Source organism: Schistocerca cancellata, chromosome 5 (assembly GCF_023864275.1).
Source record: "Schistocerca cancellata isolate TAMUIC-IGC-003103 chromosome 5, iqSchCanc2.1, whole genome shotgun sequence".
NCBI lineage: Eukaryota > Metazoa > Arthropoda > Insecta > Orthoptera > Acrididae > Schistocerca > Schistocerca cancellata.
The window spans coordinates 369,070,120-369,091,518 of record NC_064630.1 but is presented as its reverse complement, the minus strand read 5'-3'; positions in this window follow the sequence as shown (position 1 = coordinate 369,091,518).

The following is a 21,399-nucleotide window of genomic DNA, read 5'->3' as shown; positions in this document are numbered from 1 at the left end:
GGTCGGAGTCTACCTCATCAGTACTGATATCCACGCCATGCTGGACCTGTGCTTGATCTGCACACGGAACACCCTCTAGATCAGCGAATATTTGGTTGCTAGCGGTTTCTAAAATCTGGCCAACACAAATAGTCTACGAAATTTAATACAGATATCGTCTTGTCTCCAACTTAGTGTCATTCGAAATCATTTTGATGAAACATTTGCTAGACGCATTATTTTTTTCTGTTCGAAAAGATAAATTTGTCTGTAAAGCGGCTGTACTGAATATTTGTGCTACATTTCACCTTACAGTTTTAAGTACTATGATTGCGAATGTATTTCTTTTGACATTCTCGACGAATTAAGCTCGATAAGCAGGCGAGAGTGCTGTACCTGGAAGATAGTGCTCCTAGCAACATATGTTTCCTGGTCGGTGATCCAGTCCAGTGACTGATTTTAGTACCACTTCAAGGAAAACGCACTGGATACTGCCGTGAGCAGCTTGTTGCATTTTCCACTGGTTTTGTTGTTTTGAGACACGAGTTTGTGTTCTCTGAAGCATTTGTAAATACTCTTACTAAAAGTTCTTTGTATTTAAAGGAAGTATAATATATTAAATCTATTTGGAGCATATTGTTAACTCTTCAGTTACAGAGTTTTGTGGTGGGTAAAATTCTGTATACTTCTAAAATTGGTCACATGGGCAGTTATGGCATACTTCGTCAGCCATGCCCCATCTTGTTCGTTGAAATGGAAAGTTTTTTACCGTGGAACACAAGATAGTTGCAAATGAACGGAATTTCTTTAATTCCTCATCAATTTTCCGCGTTTTGAAAGTGGAAATTTTGGTTAGTTTCCAATATCTACTCTTTCAAAACGTTTCTAGCTTGTAAATGGGTTCTAATAATACTTTTTCTCAATTTGATTTCACTTACTGATTATTGGTGTGTAGTAGTCTATTAAATACGGTATTCTTAACATTTTCTCGATTGCAGCACTTTTAAATTTGAACAGTATATTTGTTCCTAGGTGCATAATCATGATGTATCTTGGAACAGTTTTTGACAATTGGAAAAATCTTACATTTCCGGAATAATTTTGAAGTTTCAGAAAAAGTATGCAACGAACATAAAGTGAATGCTGTCACTTCGAAATGTAATAAAATATATTAAATTTCTATTACACTCCGAAAAGTCTCCCAAAGTGCAACACTCTCCCCTACTTTCGAGTCACATACGTGCTTTAAATCTCTATACTGAAGAAGCACCGTAGTGAAACTGCAGTTATTAGATGCTATCGAATCCCATAATGCCTTGCAATTGCTACATGTGTATGGGAATCGGATGTACGTCCTAATCTCTGTCGCTCCTCCTCTGCCCATCTCCCCTCCTCTCTTTGTCCATTTCATCCGCCTCCCCATTTCTTTGTCTTTGTCCAGCGCCTTCTTCTCCCCAGTCTCTCTGTTGTTCTGCTTCTCCCCTCTCTTTCTGTCCATCTACCCATCCTCCTTCTCTACGTTAAATTCCTCTCCCCTCTCTGTCTACCCCCCCCCTCTCCCCATCTCCGTCTCCCCCTCTCTCTGACTTAGAAGCTTGTTTATCGGCGTTCCAAAGGAAACTTTGATGCGAAACTGAAGTTGCTTGCAATGAGTGGGTAAATCGATTTGGATCGTTAATATACGTGGTGATGGGATAAGGACCTTTCCAGCTAGTGGCTCTGAGAGGATAGTAGCTTCAACGACAGTATTTCGCGTTATTTTAATCTGCAAACCGTTCGGATTCCAAAGTTTCAGACCATTCAGATTTCGTAGCAGTATTAATCATTAGCCGATAAGCCTAAATACTGCGAGGAATAAAACGACAGAACGTTCTTGTGTATGTAAATTTTGTTTAAAATTATCTACAAGGAGAAAGAATATACGTAGAAGGAAGAATTTGTCTGATGGTTTAAATGGCCTGATATCGTAGCTAAAATTGACTGCGAAAAAGAAAACTAAACAACACATTTTCACAGTGCAGCTGTTTTTCTCTCGAAGTCAGTTTTAGATTAAAACCTGTACGGGGTTATTTAAAAAATATATAGCCTATGTCCGTCCAAATGTTTATTGGAGTACTGTGTAACAAGATACTCTTCGATATTTTTTGCCAAGAACGTATACCCTTCAGATAGTATATAGATATTTATATACTAAAACTAAAAACTGAACTCCGTCCGAACAGGCATTGGAAGGCCCCTAGGGTACCGACCGGCCGCCCAGTCATCCTCAGACCACAGGCGTCACTGGATGCGGATATGGAGGGGCATGTGTTCAACACACCGCTCTCGCGCCCGTATGTCAGCTTACGAGACCGGAGCCGCTACTTCTCAGTCAAGTAGCTCCTCAGTTTGCCTCACAAGGGCAGAGTGCACCGCGCTTGCCAACAGCGCTCGGCAAAGTGGATGATCATCCATCCGCGGGCTAGCCCAGCCCGACAGCGCTTAACTTCGGTGATCTTACGGGAACCGGTGTTACCACTGCGGCAAGGCCGTTGGCCAGATATTTATATACGACACACATTAAAATATGTAGTCTATGTCCCTACAAAATTATGAATGATCACATACCTGTTACAAGTGATTGTAAGTCAGACATAAATCGAGTATGACTGCTACGTCTAACAAATAAATAATTTACTAATGCAAATTAACTTCTCGCATGTTGCTGTTAAATAATCATATTTATCGAAAATTACGTACAGTACGTGACGGATTCAGGTAACTGTAAAGTACCCGGAAATGGAATAACAACAGACAAATATTTACCATCTGAAAGCAGTGATTCTTAATCAGCATCTGTATTGGCAAAATAGTAAATACTTAGCCTTAGAGAGTAACATACATACTTTTGTTTGTTAACTTAAATATTCTTATTTTCCTTTGTATGTATTTGTGTGATAAACTGATAGATTTTTTAAAATGTTATCTGTTTTCATGTAGCTTCTTTTGTTTTTTAAAAAATGGTTCAAATGGCTTTGAGCACAATGGGACTTAACAGCTGTGGTCATCAGTCCCCTAGAACTTAGAACTACTTAAACCTAACCAACCTAAGGACATCACACACATCCATGCCCGAGGCAGGATTCGAACCTGCGACCGTAGCAGACGCGCGGTTCCGGACTGCGCGCCTAGAACCGGGAGACCACCGCGGCCGGCTTGTTTTTGAACCATCTTCATTTTCTTGTAATACATGATTTGGTTGGTACTTATAAAGTGACAACATAATTTTGAAATTAAAGTTAAAACTGTTCACAAATATCTTGTTCAACCTCTAGAATATTTAGATGAAAACAAATTATTAATTACATTTCGCTGTAGACGACCGAGAAACGAAAGATGTGTCGCTGAAATAACAAAAACTTATAAAGACTGTTTTTTCGGTTGAAGAAAGCAAATACCAATCCAATCGATATCAATAAACAAGGTGAATACCCCAAATAGCACCTGTACCATAGAAGATTTGTGTGTGTGTGTGTGTGTTTACATTGCTTATTACATTTACGTCGTTATGGTATCTACCAAATTGTAAATGGCCGACATATAGTCACATACACTTTCCAGTCATATTAATAACACTGTATCCACTAAGTCAACCATTATAATTCGGTGAGCTCGAGAATGAGTGCTGTGTGCAGTCTATTTCAGTATGTGGCATAGCATTATAAAAGAGGGCGAAAAATGTCGTTCTACTCATTAGGCACGCCAACTACTGTAGCTGTAGTATTTGTCGGTAACAGGTTCTACGTCGTTCCTTTCTAAATAAAGGTGACGCAGTGTTTCACCAGTTGTTAACAGGGTAGAACCAGTCAAAGTGTGCCTTTTCAAATGCTAATGGAGTGTTCCAAAATGAACATAACGACTACAGTTTCGCTTTCGATCAGGGGAAGGAATTCGGGAGAAGGTTGTTAGATCTTCTCCACAGATGGATAGAGAAATCCTTTCACATGCCGGATAAGTTACGATTTCAGGCAGAGGAAAATATAACTCTGTTAAGGGGGGTAGGACGTCAAACGGGCCGACTTGGAGCAGGAGAGGCACCACAGGACATTTTATTTTATACTGTCTATACTTTTACAAATTAATTCATAAAACTTTGTCAGAATGACCAGGAAGGATTCAGGATTCACACTCATAGCAGTGGAAGAGCAAAAACATAACAAAATATATTTTTTTAGATATGTAATTTCATCATTTTTTCACTTACTGTTGGCTGCATTTGTTGCTATAGGTACATTTTTCTTCACAAGTAAGAGAGATTCTTCGATGAATTTTGCACAGCATACAAACCATACTTACAGGTGTATGAAACTCTAGAATTTTCCAAATCTATTAAAAACTGTGGTTAAAATTGAGATAATTAACTATAAAATTTGAGCTTTTTCTAAACATGAAGTTTAAAACGTAACAGCTCATTCATTTTTTCATAAATTAAATAGATTCTAGAGTTTCAGACACCTGTAAGTATGGTTTGTATGCTGTGCAAAATTCATCGAACAGTCTCTCTTACTTATGAAGAAAAGTGTACCTATAGCAACAATGCAGCCAATAGTAAGTGAAAAAAATGATGAAATTTCACATGTAAAAAAATTATTTTGTTATGTTTTTGAACTTCCGCTGCTACGAGTGTGAATCCTGAATCCTTCCTGGTCATGCTGACAAAGTTTTATGAATTTACTTGTAAAAGTATAGACAGTGGAAATTAAAAATATCCTGTGGTGACCCTCCTGCTCTAAGTCGGCCCGTTTGATGTCTTACGCCCCTTAATTAAAGATTGAAGCATTCAACATAGCAGAAAGGAGAAAGAAAATGTTAATATGGTATTAGTTGACCGCAGGAGCCTGTAGGAAAAGGTCCTGGAAACAGTCTCTCTTATGAACGTCAATAACGCTCACATAGAAGTAGCGACAGAAACCTGGCTGAAACCCGATCTTAATAGCAATGTAATTCTAAATACTGATTTGACTGTATATCAGAAAGATAGGATGAACGCCGGTGCTGGAGGCGTGTTTGTAGCAGTAAAAATACTATAACAACTAGCAAGGTTAGTACTGTTTTCGAACTGAAAATACTTCAGGTGAAGACAAGTTTTGAAGGTGGATCAAACGTGGTCATGCTGACAAAGTTTTATGAATTTACTTGTAAAAGTATAGACAGTGGAAATTAAAAATATCCTGTGGTGACCCTCCTGCTCCAAGTCGGCCCGTTTGATGTCCTACGCCCATGCCTCAGAAGTGACAGAAGCAGAACATTTGAGGGGAAACGGAGAAGATTTCACGTAAGTTCCCTCGTCATTTTATAGTATTAAGTGGACATTTCAACTTACCACTTAAAGACTGGGATCCTCAAGTGATTAAGCCAAGCGGTAGGGAAACTGTTCGAAATGTCTTATCCAATAATTATCTTGAAAAACTAATCAGACAATCGACTTGTGAAAATAACAGGTCTTCTGGGCACCAACAGGACAGACATTTCGCCTCAGCGTAGAACAGGTAATCGGTGATCATAAGGCCGTAACATCACTGAATACGGTTGTAAATGGGGATATAAAAAAAGGTAGTATTTATTGCTAATAGGTTCTACGTCGCTCCGATTTGCGTAAAGGTAACGCAATGTTTCAACAGCTATTAACAGGATTCAACAAGTCAAAGTGTGCCATTTCAAATTCCAGTGCAGCATGGCTGACAAGAAATAGATTTCAGATTACCTGAGCGGTCAACATGAAAATTTCATCCCCATCACTGAGAATGTTAAGTACCAATGGACAAAGTTCAAGAGTATTGTGCAATACATTTTAGACACGTATGCGCAGAGCAAAGTTGTGAGGGACGGAAAATGTCCACCGTGGTTAAACAGCCTTAATATGAATGTGCTACGGGAGCAAAAGAGAGTGTCACTGCAAATTTAAATGTCGCAAAAGCCTCACAGACAAACAAAAACCAAAAGATGTCGAAATAAGCATGAACCGTTCAACGAATTCGTAAGTAAAGCTGTGTCTACCGCCTCGACATAAAATGCTAGGTAGTTTCGGTTTGGATTGAAGCCATCTGTTGAGGCATTCTGTGATCATAATGGCGTCGAAACGAAGCATGACACATAGAAGGCCGAAACACGGAAAAGCCTTTCTCCAAAACAATACAGTTTCCAACTTTTCTAAACCTTTTACAAAACTGAATAATTTTTTCGAAAAAAAAAAAACATTCGGATCCCTTCATGCTTGAAGTATTCCACGGCAGCGATGGTTTCTTCCAGCAGGATAACTGTTTGTGTCACAAGGTCAGAATCGTGATAAAATAGTTTCAAGAGCATGAGACTGACGCCCAGTTGACGTCTTGACCACCAAATTCAGCTAATGTGAATTCGACTGAACGCACTGCAATGTGATTCTTCCTTTACATCGTCGCACGAACGTCAAAATAACACATCGAACTAAGCGACCAAGGGGTAGAAAAGAAACTGATATCGCTTTACAGAGGAAAGGACACTGGACCAAGAAGGTTCTACACAGAGTTTACGAAAAAACGTGCTCTTCTACTAAACGCTAGAGAAGCGAAGCATTTCGATTGATTGGACCCTGGGTCAATGGAAAAGTGTCAGTTCGTCGGTTAAATCACGTTTGTCATTACACTTGGTCGGTGTTCGTCTCCGGATACTTCGCTTTCCAGACGAACGGTTGCTTGGTACATGCACTGTACTAAGGACGCAGGCCGGTGAAGGCAGTATTTTAGTGTGGGAGACAATCTTCTGAGCTACCATGAGATCTATGGTAGAAATCGAAGGCATCATGACTGCTGTGGATTACGTGAACAACTACGGACCACCTGCACCCTTCATGCTTGATGTCTCTCACTGCTGTGATGGCATCTTTCAGCAGGAGAACTGTCCACGTTTCAAGGACAGAACCGTGATGCTCTTCAGTATGATCAGCGTTATAGTTAACTCTAGATGATGTCTTGCTCATGAAATTCGGCCAAGCTGAACCCAATGAAACACATCTTGGACGCGACCGGGCGCCAGCTCCCTGCCCATAGACCGACGGTCAGCAATAATGGGAATTGCATGACCTGTGCTTGTGTCGCACACCTGCAGACACCTGCGAAAGGCTTATTTAATCCATGCCACGCATAGTCACTAAAGTACTGTGTTCCAAAGCTGACCATCGCGGTAATAAACAGGTAGTCATAATGTTTTGGCTTATCACTTCGTTGCCGTGAGACAACAATGTTTACTTCTTACGTATTGGCGACATCATGGTCGAATGCTGTAAGGAGAAACCACTCAGACTGTACGTTAACCAGACGCTACCACATATAAGCCTACGGTAACCTCCATAGAACGGACGTCCACACCCGTAATAGTCAGTGACACAGGACGAAAAGTTGACCTCACGGAGTACGAGCAGTATTAATTACATCTTGTGCCGATAAAAAAGATCACTCTAAGTTCATTTCATCAAACTCTTAACTCGGTTGTGATGTCTTGAGTTATACACATTTCAGAAGTATTGAAATGAAAATATATTCAAAGGATCACTGAAAATTGTTACGTGGTTTGTATAGGGTGTTCGTTTCAAACCTCCCACATTTCAAAGGCCCAGGAAGAGAAACTACAGTCAATATGATAATGAAATGATGCTAGGGCATCTCAAAGAGTTTGTATTCACGCGTAAGGCATGCCAGCTATTGTCACCAGAGTTGCGTGAAGTGAAAAGCGTCAAACAGTAGTGTGTTTCCCATAATCAAAACTGCCAATTACTGTGTTGTAAGTTTCTGGAAACTTGAAGTGTTCTGAAACATTCTGGCGGGGCACATGGCGGTGTTTCGGAAGAGATAGTGGAAGACGTCAGACAAGAGTTTTTCAGAAGCCCACGTAAGTAAGTTCGGCAAGCATCTAGGTAACTTAATGTACTTCGAGCAACATTGTATCGTATAGTATACCAGCGTCTTCGTGTGTTTGTTTAAAAACCTCATATTCTGCAACATCTGATGCCGAACGACAAACCATACCGACAACAACTTGTTACGGATATGCTGCAGCGTATTGACGTGAATGCCAGCTTCCTGGGAAGATGTTTATTCTCAAACGACGCAACCTCTCATGTTACAGGTATCTTTAATCGGCATAATGTTCGCGCTTGGGGCTCGCAACATCCGCATGCTATGATTGAACACGTTTGTGATAGCTCTCTACTGAACGTCTTGTGTAGACTATTGCATGACAGGAATGTTGGACCGTTTTTCTTTCAAACACAGTGAATGGGTCGTTGTATCGGACTTGTTGCATCATTTTGCATACTCTCAGGTACAAGCTTACAACCCAACTTTATCTTACAACAAGATGAAGCTCCGCCGCACTGGTCAACTGTTGTTCGCAAATTGCTGGATAAGAAATTTCCCAATCACTGGATCGGACGCGAAAGACCCATTGTCTGGCCACCACGTTACCCCAACATCAACCCGCTGGATTTCTTCTTGTGGGGATTCGTGAAGGGCAGCTTGTACGAGACGAAAGTGAACGATATTCTTATGTTAAGACGTATCATTGATGCTACTGTTACGGTTACAGAGGACATGTTACGAAGAACACGGCAAAAAATTAAATACAGATTCGATATTCTACGTGGTACAAATGGTTTACTTGTAGAGGTGGACTGATGATTATTAAATAAATTCAATGAGATGCCCTGGCATATGGTGAAATTTCACTATCGTATCAACTGTAGTTTTTTTCCTGGGCCTTTGAAACGTAGGAGGTTTGAAAGGGACATATTTTTGACGTTATACTAAAGAAAAAAAATGTTAATAGGATATTTGAAAGTTATTTCTGTTGGTGACAGGTCTTGAATCAGAAAACACATCTTGTCCAACTAAAATGCATTAAGTAGTTGTCGTACCCAATCTCTGGAAGAATAATAATTAATGTAGTTCTTAAACAAAGCCTAATAAAAATTCGGCAAAAATTTTATTTAAATTCGGAGTTACTGCTGATAGCGTTAGATGGTGCTATGGAATTTTGGCCATTCTTAGCTAAGTTAACGATGTGAACTACATAACTGTCAGTAAATAGGAACTTTCTTGTCATGGGACCTACAGTAACAGAAATCATTCAAGGCAACAGAGGTAATACTATTTCAGTCCCGCCTAACGAAGTATCAAAATGAAATCGCATTCGTGACGGGAATGATTCACATTAAATTCATTATACTACCTAGTGACTGACCACCTGAAACTACATGGAAAACATCTGGATAAAACGTGGCAGACATGTATCATGATTTTGAGACCGAGAGCTGAAATGCTGACGTTCCCCAAATGAATTCGGCGTGTAACCCTTTTCGGCATCTCGCCAGACAGCATAAAATGTAAATGCACTTAAATGCACTCGGGAGCGTCGTAAAATCGTACCAACTAGTGACCAGCGCTACGCCTTTTGCCGCTCCTTTGAAAGTGTATGTCTTCTTTCAAAAAGTGATTGCCCATTGCCTAACGAATGGTGATTGGTGTCCGTTATAATAGAGTCCCTATAATCCCGCGGCATCTCCCACCTCGTGTAACAAGTTTTTCTCAAAAAGGATATTAAGTTCTGGGGCTACAGTCATAACTGAAACAGGACCTACCGAAACGGGTTTCACGTGGTCCCCACAGAGCTCCCAAATCACGACTGGTTTCCACCTTTTTTGAGTGTCAAGGGCGGGCGAAGGTCTTCTCTATGAAATCCCATCGTCATTTCCCCTCTGGAGAAAAAGTATCTCAATTTTCTCAAATAGTAAATACATGTTTGTCAAGCCCACGAGCTCCCGTCACAGTGAGTATTCCGAAAATGAGGCAGTTAGAGACACCAAGAACAGACGCAGGAATTATGGTCCTCAGATTTAACTCTCGATAAAAGAGACACTGTGACACAGGTCTAAGAGAGAGCAGCCAAAAGATGAGATTGGTCCTGTATCGGTTAGCGCTACTGCCGAGAGACCGCTTTACACTGTAGTAACTTCAGATGTTTATGATACTTGTTTACGATTATTGAGTGCGGTACTTCGTTAAGAACAGCAAAGGAGGCCCAAAAATATGTCAGCAAGAAATTACAGATGGTAAGGTTAAGGTACTGCTGTGAATGAGACAAAACAAACGAGAATGCCGTTGCGACACACGGTGTTAATCTACCAGGAAGTTACAAATCAGCTTAAACTCCGCTGCAGAGTAAAAATTATTCTGGAAACAACCGGGCCTGTGGCTAAGCCATGTCTCCGCAAAATCCTTTCTTCCTGGTGTCCTAGTGCCGTAAAACATGCAGGACAACTTCTGTGAAGTTTTGAAGGCACGAGGCGAGATACTGGCGGAAGTGAAGCTGTGAGAGCGGGTGGTAAGTAGTGCTTGGGTAGTTCAGTCAATGGAGCACTTGACCGCAAAAGGCAAAGGTCCCAGGTGCCAGTCCTGGTCCGACATACAGATTTAATCTGCAAACATGATTCAACTTTTAACAACTCAGGAAACCTAGAAAAAACGCTTATTCGCAAGAGAAATTACAAAATTATAACTTAAGTGGCTGAAATTCGATTTTCCGTTATTTAGTAAATGACGTACTGTAGTTGGTTTTCCCCTGTATGTATAAATTGATTGAATCTGACGTTGAGGCATACCTTTGGACGCTGGAAACTATCAATTCTGGTGTTGTAATTTCATTGGCTTCTTACACTCTGTGTCTTTGGCTGACTCGTATATATCCGACATTTTCGGTACCCTCACAAGAAATTAATCAGCAGTTAAAGAGCCTGGTAGTTTTTGTATCCTAGGTTGTCACAAGATCTTGAAATGTCACGATTACCAAAAAATTCTCACCGACATCGATCGCCTTACAGCATGCAGTATCATACCATTCTGTTGAAACCTTGCGTCGTGATAAATTTTACACTCCAGCATGTCAATAGCAAATATTCGAAGTGGTAGTCATTGCGTTCTACCCATCATTTGAAAAATAAAATGCATAGCCCATGATCCCATTAGACATAACTCCACACTATACTACCCAGTTGCTGCTTTCTAAAGGACTCCAAGTGTTAATGAGCATCGAGAACCACAGTTCTCTTTTAACTGAATTTACACGCAGTGAAATGAAGTGAATGTATCGGTGGGGATGAAATTAGTGACGACGCAATGACATGAAATTATACGTGTAAACAATGACATGTGCTTAGCCTGATCAGTTTCCTAATGGTTAAGGCGACTACTTGCAGTTGAAGGAAAGCAAAGCTCGAATCCCGGTCTGACACTGTTTTTCAGTTGTAGGTACTATTCATTATAATTCTCTTACTTCGGTTACTTGTTACATGCAAATGGGCTTCATCTGACATCGACATTTAGTTCAGAGGCACAAAGTCATTAGCTATCTTTATTTACATTAATTACCATACGTTAATTGGAACTGTTAACAGTCACCTTTCAGCTCTTGCGTGATCTGCGCCTTCCGCCAGTGACAATATAAATCAACACGGAGAATTCCATAACACTCTCTCGGAACCATGTCACTGCAACTGCTTTCTTACAACATTGAGCCTTCGACTGTACATGGGCGAAGACTACATACTAAATGTTCAGTGGAGGACGGTTTACTGCGTCGCTTTACAAGTTTGTTTTTCAGAGCTGATCAGTTCTTTTCAGAGTATACTGTCAACACGTGTAAACCGTTGAGGTATGCTTACCCTGCTCAGCCAGCCTAATGATTGAGAATTTTCTGATCTGACGCTGCATTTAAACTAAAAGACGAAGACGTCTCTAGATTACAACTATTCTTTCCCAGGTCTGCCAATTTAGGTGGCAGCCACGACGCATACATAATTTCTTACCTAATATGCGCTGGCGAGCTAAAATATTACGAGCATTGTTCACAATGAGCATGATCGCTACCTGGTGGGCCGCGTGGGATTAGCCGAGCTGTTTAAGGCGCTGCAGTCATGGACTGTGCGGCTGGTCCCGGCGGAGGTTCGAGTCCTCCCTCGGGCATGGGTGTATGTGTTTGTCCCTAGGATAATTTAGGTTAAGTAGTGTATAAGCTTAGGGACTGATGACCTTAGCAGTTAAGTCCTATAAGATTTCACACACATTTGAACATTTTTTTTGCTACCTGGTGGCGTTGTGGACACGTGACGTGACGCTGTAAGGAATGTATTTAAGCAGAGCAGAGACGAATAGAGAAACACTGCAGCGACGATACGGGCCTTAAATACGAAAATTCACTGACGTAAGTGACTTTGACAAATGAAGAATTGTGTAAGAGGCCAGTTGAGGAATTGTAACCAGCCTGCCTGCGTGGTAGTCACACTGACCTACACCTGGAGTTATGGCCTGCGGTGCCATTTCGTACGACAGCGGGAGCATACTCGCGATTAACCCACTCATCCTGTACGCAAATTTGTATGCCCATCTGCGGATTCGACATGTTGTGCAGCCACTGACGAACAGCATTCCAGACGGCGTTTTCTAACAAGAGAACACTCGCCCATATACCGTCGTTGTAAGTCAACATAGGCCGGCCGGTGTGGCCAAGCGGTTCTAGGTGCTTCAGTCTGGAACCGCGCCACCGCTACGGTCGCAGGTTCGAATCCTGCCTCGGGTATGGATGTGTGTGATATCCTTAGGTTAGTTAGGTTTAAGTAGTTCTAAGTTCTAGGGGACTAATGAAATCAGATGCTAAGTCCCATAGTGCTCAGATTCATTTGAACCATTAAGTCAACATAATCTACAGAGTATCGATACGTTACTTTCGCCTGCTCAGTCACCAGATCCGTTTCCAATGGAGCACATATGGGACATCATCGGGCGAAAACTCCAGCATCATCCACAATCAGCATTAACAGTTCCTGTATTGACAGACCAAGTGTAAAAGATGTGGAACTCCATCCCACAAACGGACATCCGGCACCAGTACAATGCTATACATTCATATCTGCATGCCTCCATACAACCTCCCGGTGGTTACGCTATTTATTAATGTAGCAGCATTTCACATTTGCCATGGAGTATCTCTCGCTTGAATCAATGCATGACCCTGCAATGTTAATGACTTAAAAATGACTCTACATCAATTATTTTTTATTGATGTGATTTTCTCCCGTAAGTGTATTAACTCTTTGAAAAAGCTATTTACTCTTCAACTTTTGAACTTTATCATATTAAAATTACAATCAAATTAATACCACTAGCTGCTTACAGGCGTTGATATAAGTCAACGGGGACAGTTGAAAATGTGTGCCCCGACCGGGGTCTCCTGCTTACATGGCAGACACTCTAGCCATCTGAGCCACCGAGGACATAGAGGAATAGTGCGACTGCAGGGATTTAGCTGTGACACGCCTCCTGTGTGACCCACATTCGCAACTTATTGTCCCGTACTATATTCGTAGTGCCCCTGCCCATTATACTCATTACTCACGGCTTTACTGCCGATTCCCGTAAGGGTTCTGGCACTGTTTGTGCATCCTCGCAGAAGAAGATGGTCAAATGGCCGGTGAACTTTATATATATATATATATATATATATGAAGATGGTATCTGTTCTTTCTGACATGTTCTATTCTACAATCTATCCTACAATTTTATCCTACAATCTGTTCTATCCTAAAATCTGTTAAAGGTAACGCATTTCTACTGACTGCAGATTCTTGTTTCAGCACTTGCTGAGATTGAATTTTTCGGCAGAGTGAGCCCTACGTTACCCCTCGACAACGGAACGTTGGGTAAGTCTGCGTTCAGGACTCATTACCAGCTGGTACAACGCTTTACAAAACTTACGAGGTAGGTAATGCAACATTCAGAGCACAAAATTGTCGAGACTTTTGTGGACATTAGTTGGGCTATTGCCTGTCGGCTTCAGTCTTGGGTTCTTTTTCCCGCGTTTGTTTGAACGGTTTCCTTACAGCTCCCACGTCCGCCATCAGCAATGGAGATCGAATCTTTGATAATGCCTGTCTCTTGTGCTGGTGAAACGTCTGGAAAATCGTCCGCCCGAAGAATCCAGGCAGAAGCCAAGAGGTAGTACGTCAAGAGTCAAAGTCAGTCAGTCGTCGGCAGACGGGCTCAAAGTAAAATTAGCGTTCTTTTCTAACTTAAATTAACTTACGCTAAGGACAACACAAATACCCATGCCCAAGGGAGGACTCGAACCTCCGACGGGGGGAGCCACGCGTATAGTGACAAGGCGCCTCAGACCACAAGGCTTCCCCGCGCGGCTTATTTTTGATTCTCTTGCTCCTAAGTGTACTGCAAATAGAAAACTCATTCATCAGACACTTCTCGCTATTCTTGCCAAAGCATCGGCAATAATTAAATTGTAATGATTGCGAAAGGAGGAGACTAACAACTATGTGATCAGGTTGGTACGGGGGGTTTCAGTGAATGATATGTTGTTGCTCTGTCCAACTGACTTCAATTACATTACTAAATTCGCACCCAGTTTATCGCTGATTATATAAAAGCATGATGGTTCAAATGGTTCAAATGGCTCTGAGCACTATGGGACTCAACATCTTAGGTCATAAGTCCCCTAGAACTTAGAACTACTTAAACCTAACTAACCTAAGGACATCACACACACCCATGCCCGAGGCAGGATTCGAACCTGCGACCGTAGCAGTCCCGCGGTTCCGGACTGCAGCGCCAGAACCGCTAGACCACCGCGGCCGGCCAAAAAGCATGATGGCCTCGTCGCAGTATTTCTTTTGAGCAATAACTCTGATTAAGCCCTACATACTTCATCCTGCTGCGCAAGCAGTTGAATCTACAACGTTCACGTTTGTGTAATTTATCTTGTAATTGCATCCACGATGCACTTTTGTGCGAATAAGAACACCCGCCCTCCTACACAACCTCACGGTTCCCTCTATAACAAAAGAAGAATTGGAACAAATACTAACACTTGCAAGGAAAATCCACTCAAGCTACACAGTCTAGCATGCGAAACACCTAACTCAGCAGCCATGAATGCTGCTGAAGAAAGGAAAGAAAATGACAGCTGTGTGAAGCTTCAAGTAAATTTTCCCTTAATATGAATCGTGCTGTGCGTTGAACATATACTGTGCAGTATCATGACGTATTCTTTTTGAAACGAAGTCGTCATTTACCTTGTCTAACAGTTGGCAACTACACCTGTGTCGAATGACAGTTATATTCAGTACGAACGCTAATGACTTCTTTTCGATTGCCATTTAATAATTATTTTGGTATGATTCAGAATCAATGTGCCTGTGGTCCGGCTTCGGTTCGTACTTCAAACATCCACTTTTAATAGATTCCCGCAGTCCCCATTCACCCCTTGTAACAATGATTGAACAAGGTTCCAAATACGTCAAGGTCTCTAAGGAAAATGCGTGTTTTGGTTAGAAATCTGGTACCGCACAAGAAACTTCATCATGTAATTTCAAGCTGAAGCATGCACATACTAAATTAATGGTGAAAATTAAATACGATTTTCATCGACTCTTCATGCATTGGCAATGATAAACATAGGTACTGATTCACGGAATTTTTAGTCACGTCATCTACTTTGTACCTTTTGATCTTGCCACTCTAGTTCCAGTCATCTCGCTACTTGTGATAAAATTCAATATTTAACGTTTGACTGTGCTTCGTTATCAATCGATTAGGTGCCGGGTTCTAATTCCCATACATCACAAAACTTTTTCTTACGTCATTTCAAATTTAAAATTTAATATTCACCTACTTTGTTATTTGTGAGAACTTTTCGTGGATAGTAAACAGGGACAACCGTTGCTGAATAGGAGTCCTGGGTACAGATCCAATAAAAAATTTTCCTCATATAATTTCAAGCTGAGGCTTGATTTTTGAAATCTCTCTTACTGTAATAAATTTGAGAATACAAGCGTTGAAGAGTATCTCATAATGAATAACGTGTTTCTTGATATTTGTAGTACGGTGGTACTAATTTGTATCTGAACTAATTGCCATACAAAGCAGTTTTCTCGAGTGGCCCCGTGTGGTAGCCATTTTGTATAGTCGAACGATTGTACCGGAAATATAGTTGCGGACCTGCGAGGCAGTTGCGTTATGTTGGGCTGCATACAAGTGAAGCGGAACGCAGTTCAGATCTTTCTGATACTTCCGAGCATAATAATACGTAGAAGTTATCATGTGTAAGCCGACGGCCACCACCTGCTTTGATAATTTTATTAATTGGTTGGTTCTTCAACACCCCCGTCCCCCTCCCCCCCTCCGATTGCGATGATGCAGTTGTTGAAAGATTCAGTGCGAATTTGAGTTATATTTCGAACAGGTACCCGACACAAAATATCATCCGGAACCGTCCAGGGCTCACATGACTTGTAAATGTTTGCAACAAAATAATAGATCTCCTTGCGACATATAATTCTGGTCAAATAAAGAGCATTTGGACGGATATGGGGATTAGTTACCACGAGGTCGTTGTAGCGTGACTGAATTGTGCAACATCGAAGTTCACCAAAAGTAAACATGAAATAAATCTACTGCAAAAGATAAAAATTCGATTGACGCCTTCCTAAGAGACAACTGAAAGTGGATAATTAATTTTTGTTGTATGGTAATGTATAATTATGTTTATTGGTATTTTGTCTGTGTGGTAATGTAAAGTTGAACTCGTGATTACAGAAACAATTAAGGTCGTATTTAAGTTTATAAGTAATCTTGCAATTCTTGGAAAGTGATCAGCAGTGCAAAAGTTGATCACAAATGCACCATTAAACTGTGTACTGCAACACTCTTGACGAGAATACAGTCTGTTCTATGAAATTTAAGAACTCTCATGTTAGCAATAATACAAGCAATCTGACTGCGACAAAAATATGAAATGTAAATAACTACCAAAAATGCGTGGTTGCTAGTTAAAAAATAAAAATTCAGACTACTAGCAACGCGATGTGCAACGCATGCTTTAAACTATAGAGACATCCTGAAAACTTCTGTGTTAATAAATCTCATTACTGCAGTGATCATTGTCAATTACACTTCTGTTACTGAATAACTCGGGAAAGCAAAATTGTATATGTGGAACTTCAACTAAAGAGACGAATGCTGACTGATGGAAAAACAATAAAGTAACTGTATTAACAAAACTTTACATCACTAAGACAAAATATTTAACACTTGAAATATTAAAAGTCACTTTACATTAATAGTGAAAAAACCTAAAAAAAATTCTATTTACTTTCTTACAAACATGTAAAATCAGCGAATCACACATTGTTACATTATCATAAAGATCTCCAACTCTAAATCCCTGACATAATTAGTTACTATGCTTAGATGTCTCAGAAAATACGCTAATACAGTACCTTTTGAAGTTTTCTGAACGAGTTTAAAAATGTCTCTCCACAAATGAAAAATAGTATAGGAAAATTATTGCCGTCACACAGCATGGCCTAAACACATCTTCTATGTTGTATGTTAACCAGGGACCTAGAAACGACGGAGAGGCTCCGACCCCGCCACAGCCGCAGTGGTCCATAACCCTCCGCCGCCCCACACCGAACCCAGGGTTATTGTGCGGTTCGGCCCCCGGTGCCATCTCTAAAGTCTTCAGGCGACAACAACGAACTGCGCATTGATTCAGACAAGATACCTGCGTTGTGCTAAAGGTGTTAACTGAGCGCAAATAACAAATAGTGTGGGGTCCTTCCATGAGCACCAAAAAATCCATTAAATCTCAATTACACGATAAATTACACAAACGTGAAAGTTGCAGATTCAGCTGAATAGCAAAGGATAGTAATAGTAAAAAACATCTTAAATTGATATCATAAGACAGTAAATATTGTGTGGAAGGCGAACCAAAAACTGTGTTTTTCGGCGGAATACTTAGAAGATGTAACAGATCTGCTATAGAGATTGCGTACACTACGTTTCTCCGTCCTCCTCTGGAGTAATGCTGCGCGTTAGGGTATCCTTACCAGATAGGATTGAGGGATATCATCGAAAAAGTTCAGAGCAGTGCTAAATTGAAGAAAGATTGTCACGTAGATGGCAGGCGAGTTGGGCTGGCAGTCATTAAAACAAATCGCAGATAGACCTTTTCGCAAAGTTTCAATCACCAACTCTCTCCTCCAAATGTGAAAATATTTTGTTGACACCCATCTAAACTGGAAGAAATGACCATAATAATAATATAAGAACTCAGAGTTCGTACATATATACAGGGTCATCCAAGAATACCTTGACATCACAAAATGGGTATACAGTTTTACTACACGCTACACGGGTGGGGGGGGTGGGGGACACATCAATACATTTCAGCGTGGTGACCCTGCAGATCTACGCATAGTTCTCATCTCTCTTGTGTGGCACGAAACAGGTCGCCAACATGTATTGTGTTATTGCTCCTATTGCATCGGTTATTTGCTGTACCATCTGATCTAGGCTATTAATTTTTACTTGTTACACCTTTGACATTATAAAACGTAAACAAAATAGCTCAAAGGCGTCAGGTCAGGAGAGCGGGCAGCCCATAATCTAGGTATGAAACGATAGTATGGCATTGTTGGTCGGGATATCCCATTCATGATCCAGGAGATGGGTGGCCAGTCCGTCTACCAGAATATATTTCCTCCAGTAATCCCGAACGATGGTTGCAAAAAGCGGAGGTGCGTCACCTTGTTGGAAAACAACGAAGTCTTTTATTCGAACCAGTCCCAGTTGCGGTTTCAGATACTGTTGAAAGCGTATCTAGGCAAATTGTCCCTGTATTTGTGTTTTCGGCAAACATGAAAGGTCGGTACACTTTTGTTTTGGTCGCTCCCATCCAAACATTCACTTTAGGTGTGTTACGTTCCCAGTCCTGAATTACGTTTGGCTGTTCATCCGCCCAACTGCTACAGTAGTGCCTATTCACCTTGCCACAAGTGTGAAATGTGGATTCATCACTGAACAGAACGTTTTCTATTAGATTTTCGTCCTCGATTGCTTGTAGTAGGTCTGCACACAATCCAACACGAGCAGCAGTATCTTCAGAATCAAAGTGATACATAGTCTGGATGTGGTATGCACGTTTATTCAACATGAATCGTAGTGACCGCCACACAGTTGTTTTCGGGGCAATTGCTCGCTACTGAGTCGTCATGTTGAGGGGGTTCGACTGCGCTTGATAGTATTCTGTATGGCGTCTATGGTCTCTGGTGATGTTACTGGCCTCCCATGAAGTACTCTATCAGCAACACTTCCTGTTCTTTTGAATTTATTCACTAAATCCCTGATAGCTTGCTTAGATGGACCTGGCTTTCTAAACATCCTCAGGAAATCCTGTTGGACCTCTTGATAGGTCATGCCTCTCAGTCGAGCAGAAACAACGGGTATTCTTTCTGAAATGTGATGATTCTTCAGGAGCATCTGCAAAAAATAAGATAGGCTTTGCAACAACTGCTCGAAAGTAATATGCTCCTAAAATAGCGTAAAATATCTCGGATGGATTTATTTTACCAGCGTAACATGGAGTAATAGGAGTAACGACATACAAGGCATAAAAACAATCCATAAAATAATTGAAAATGGCCTAAGGCCAAAACTGTACAATCGTACTTGAAATAAAAAGAACGACAACTGAGGGCTTCATGAAAACTTTCAAAAAATTCATCACAGCTACAGACCCTATCGCATTGAAAATTATAAAAAATAAGACATTGGTTAGCAATTTCAAGGAAATTTCAAGCGAAGTTTGAATCACCCTGTATTTAGATGTTCATTTTCTCCAGGTCTATTCAAGCATGGAACGCTCGAGAGTAATCTGGAACACTTAATTGTGAAGTGCAGAGTAGGTCTAATCACGTAAATGTAGATGCACTGCGTGGACGTCTGCACCTATAGTAGACGACACAGAGAGAAACTGTGATGTCAAGGACTACGAGCAATAAGTAAGCTTTTTTTTTACAATGACGGAAAAGTCTTCGTGATTCACACTTCATGTTTTAACAGCAAACGAAAAAAAACAGGTATTATTGTTATGTGATATTTAAAACATATCGACATTACGTACATTTCTGAAGCTATCTTGCTCTTTGGAGCCTACCTGTACTGAACGTAAGTACATAATTATTTTCTTACCTTAAAGCGTGTCAAAGGTCATCAGGTCTATGTAGCTATAGAGTGACTGAAAGAATGAGACTTTTTTACCAGATATATCGCAATTGTTAGTACAGGATAATTCAGAACTGTGTTCAAAATTATGTTACCGTTCATTTGGGGTGAACTGAAAGAATAAGAGTTGTTCATCACGTTTATCGCAATTGTTAAGTACAGGGTTATTCATAATCGTCTTCAGAATTATGTTAGCGTTCGTATGAGCTGAATATGTGTCTATTAACCATACACCAAACATGTACGGTATTCAGCTTTAGCATAGCATATTTTTTCTGTTACGCCTGATAGCGAACTAGTTGACATTAGTATGTAACTAACAAATTACGGCAACTTCCATTTTAATTCACGTAAATACACGTTTCATGATAAGGAATATATTTACCATTTGAGTGGTAACATAATTCCACATTATGCTGGATACCCTAACTAAAATTACGACGTAGGTATTACTTAAATTCAGCGCTACCGCAGGTAACGTTAGACGATGCAAAAGGATCTGGATCTTTCGAACCATTGTGGTTTAGGGGATACACAACACTACTTCCCTGATTACTATGGAGTCTTCTTCTTCTTCTTTATCGTCGTCTTGTCCCACGTCACGTAGGATCGGCGTTGCTCTTCGAGATCCTTCTCCTCCATAGTACTCTATCCATTGCCTCTTCCTTCTTCGCCGGCCGACGTGGCCGTGCGGTTCTAGGCACTACAGTCTGGAACCGCGGGACCGCTCCGGTCGCAGGTTCGAATCCTGCCTCGGGCATGGACGTCCTTAGGTTAGTTAGGTTTAACTAGTTCTAAGTTCTAGGGGACTAATGACCTCAGAAGTTGAGTCCCATAGTGCTCATAGCCATTTTTTTTCTTCCTGACGTATTTAAATCAAGGACATACATGTTGTAGTCTACCTGGGCTGCATAAGTTTGAACTCTGTATCACCCACACAGGGTGAAAACGGTAACTGTTTATAACGTACCGCAGTAGTGTGGACGAAGCAGAGACGAATAATTTGATATGGGGTACTTGTGGTTTATCAAGCCGGGAAACAGTCTCAGATTGACATAAAATAGTCACTTGTGCCACAGCGCAAGCGGCCCTCGAGATTCTGGCTAAAATAGTTCATGAATAATAAAAACCTCTTGCCCTTGCACTTAAAAAATGTAAGACTGACGTTTGTGTAAACTTTACCTCAAAATATTTTAAATATTAATAGCATAAAATTAACAATTATATCGTTTGGTTTGTTGTGCTTCTAACTGCGAAAATACTGTGATTGTAAGGG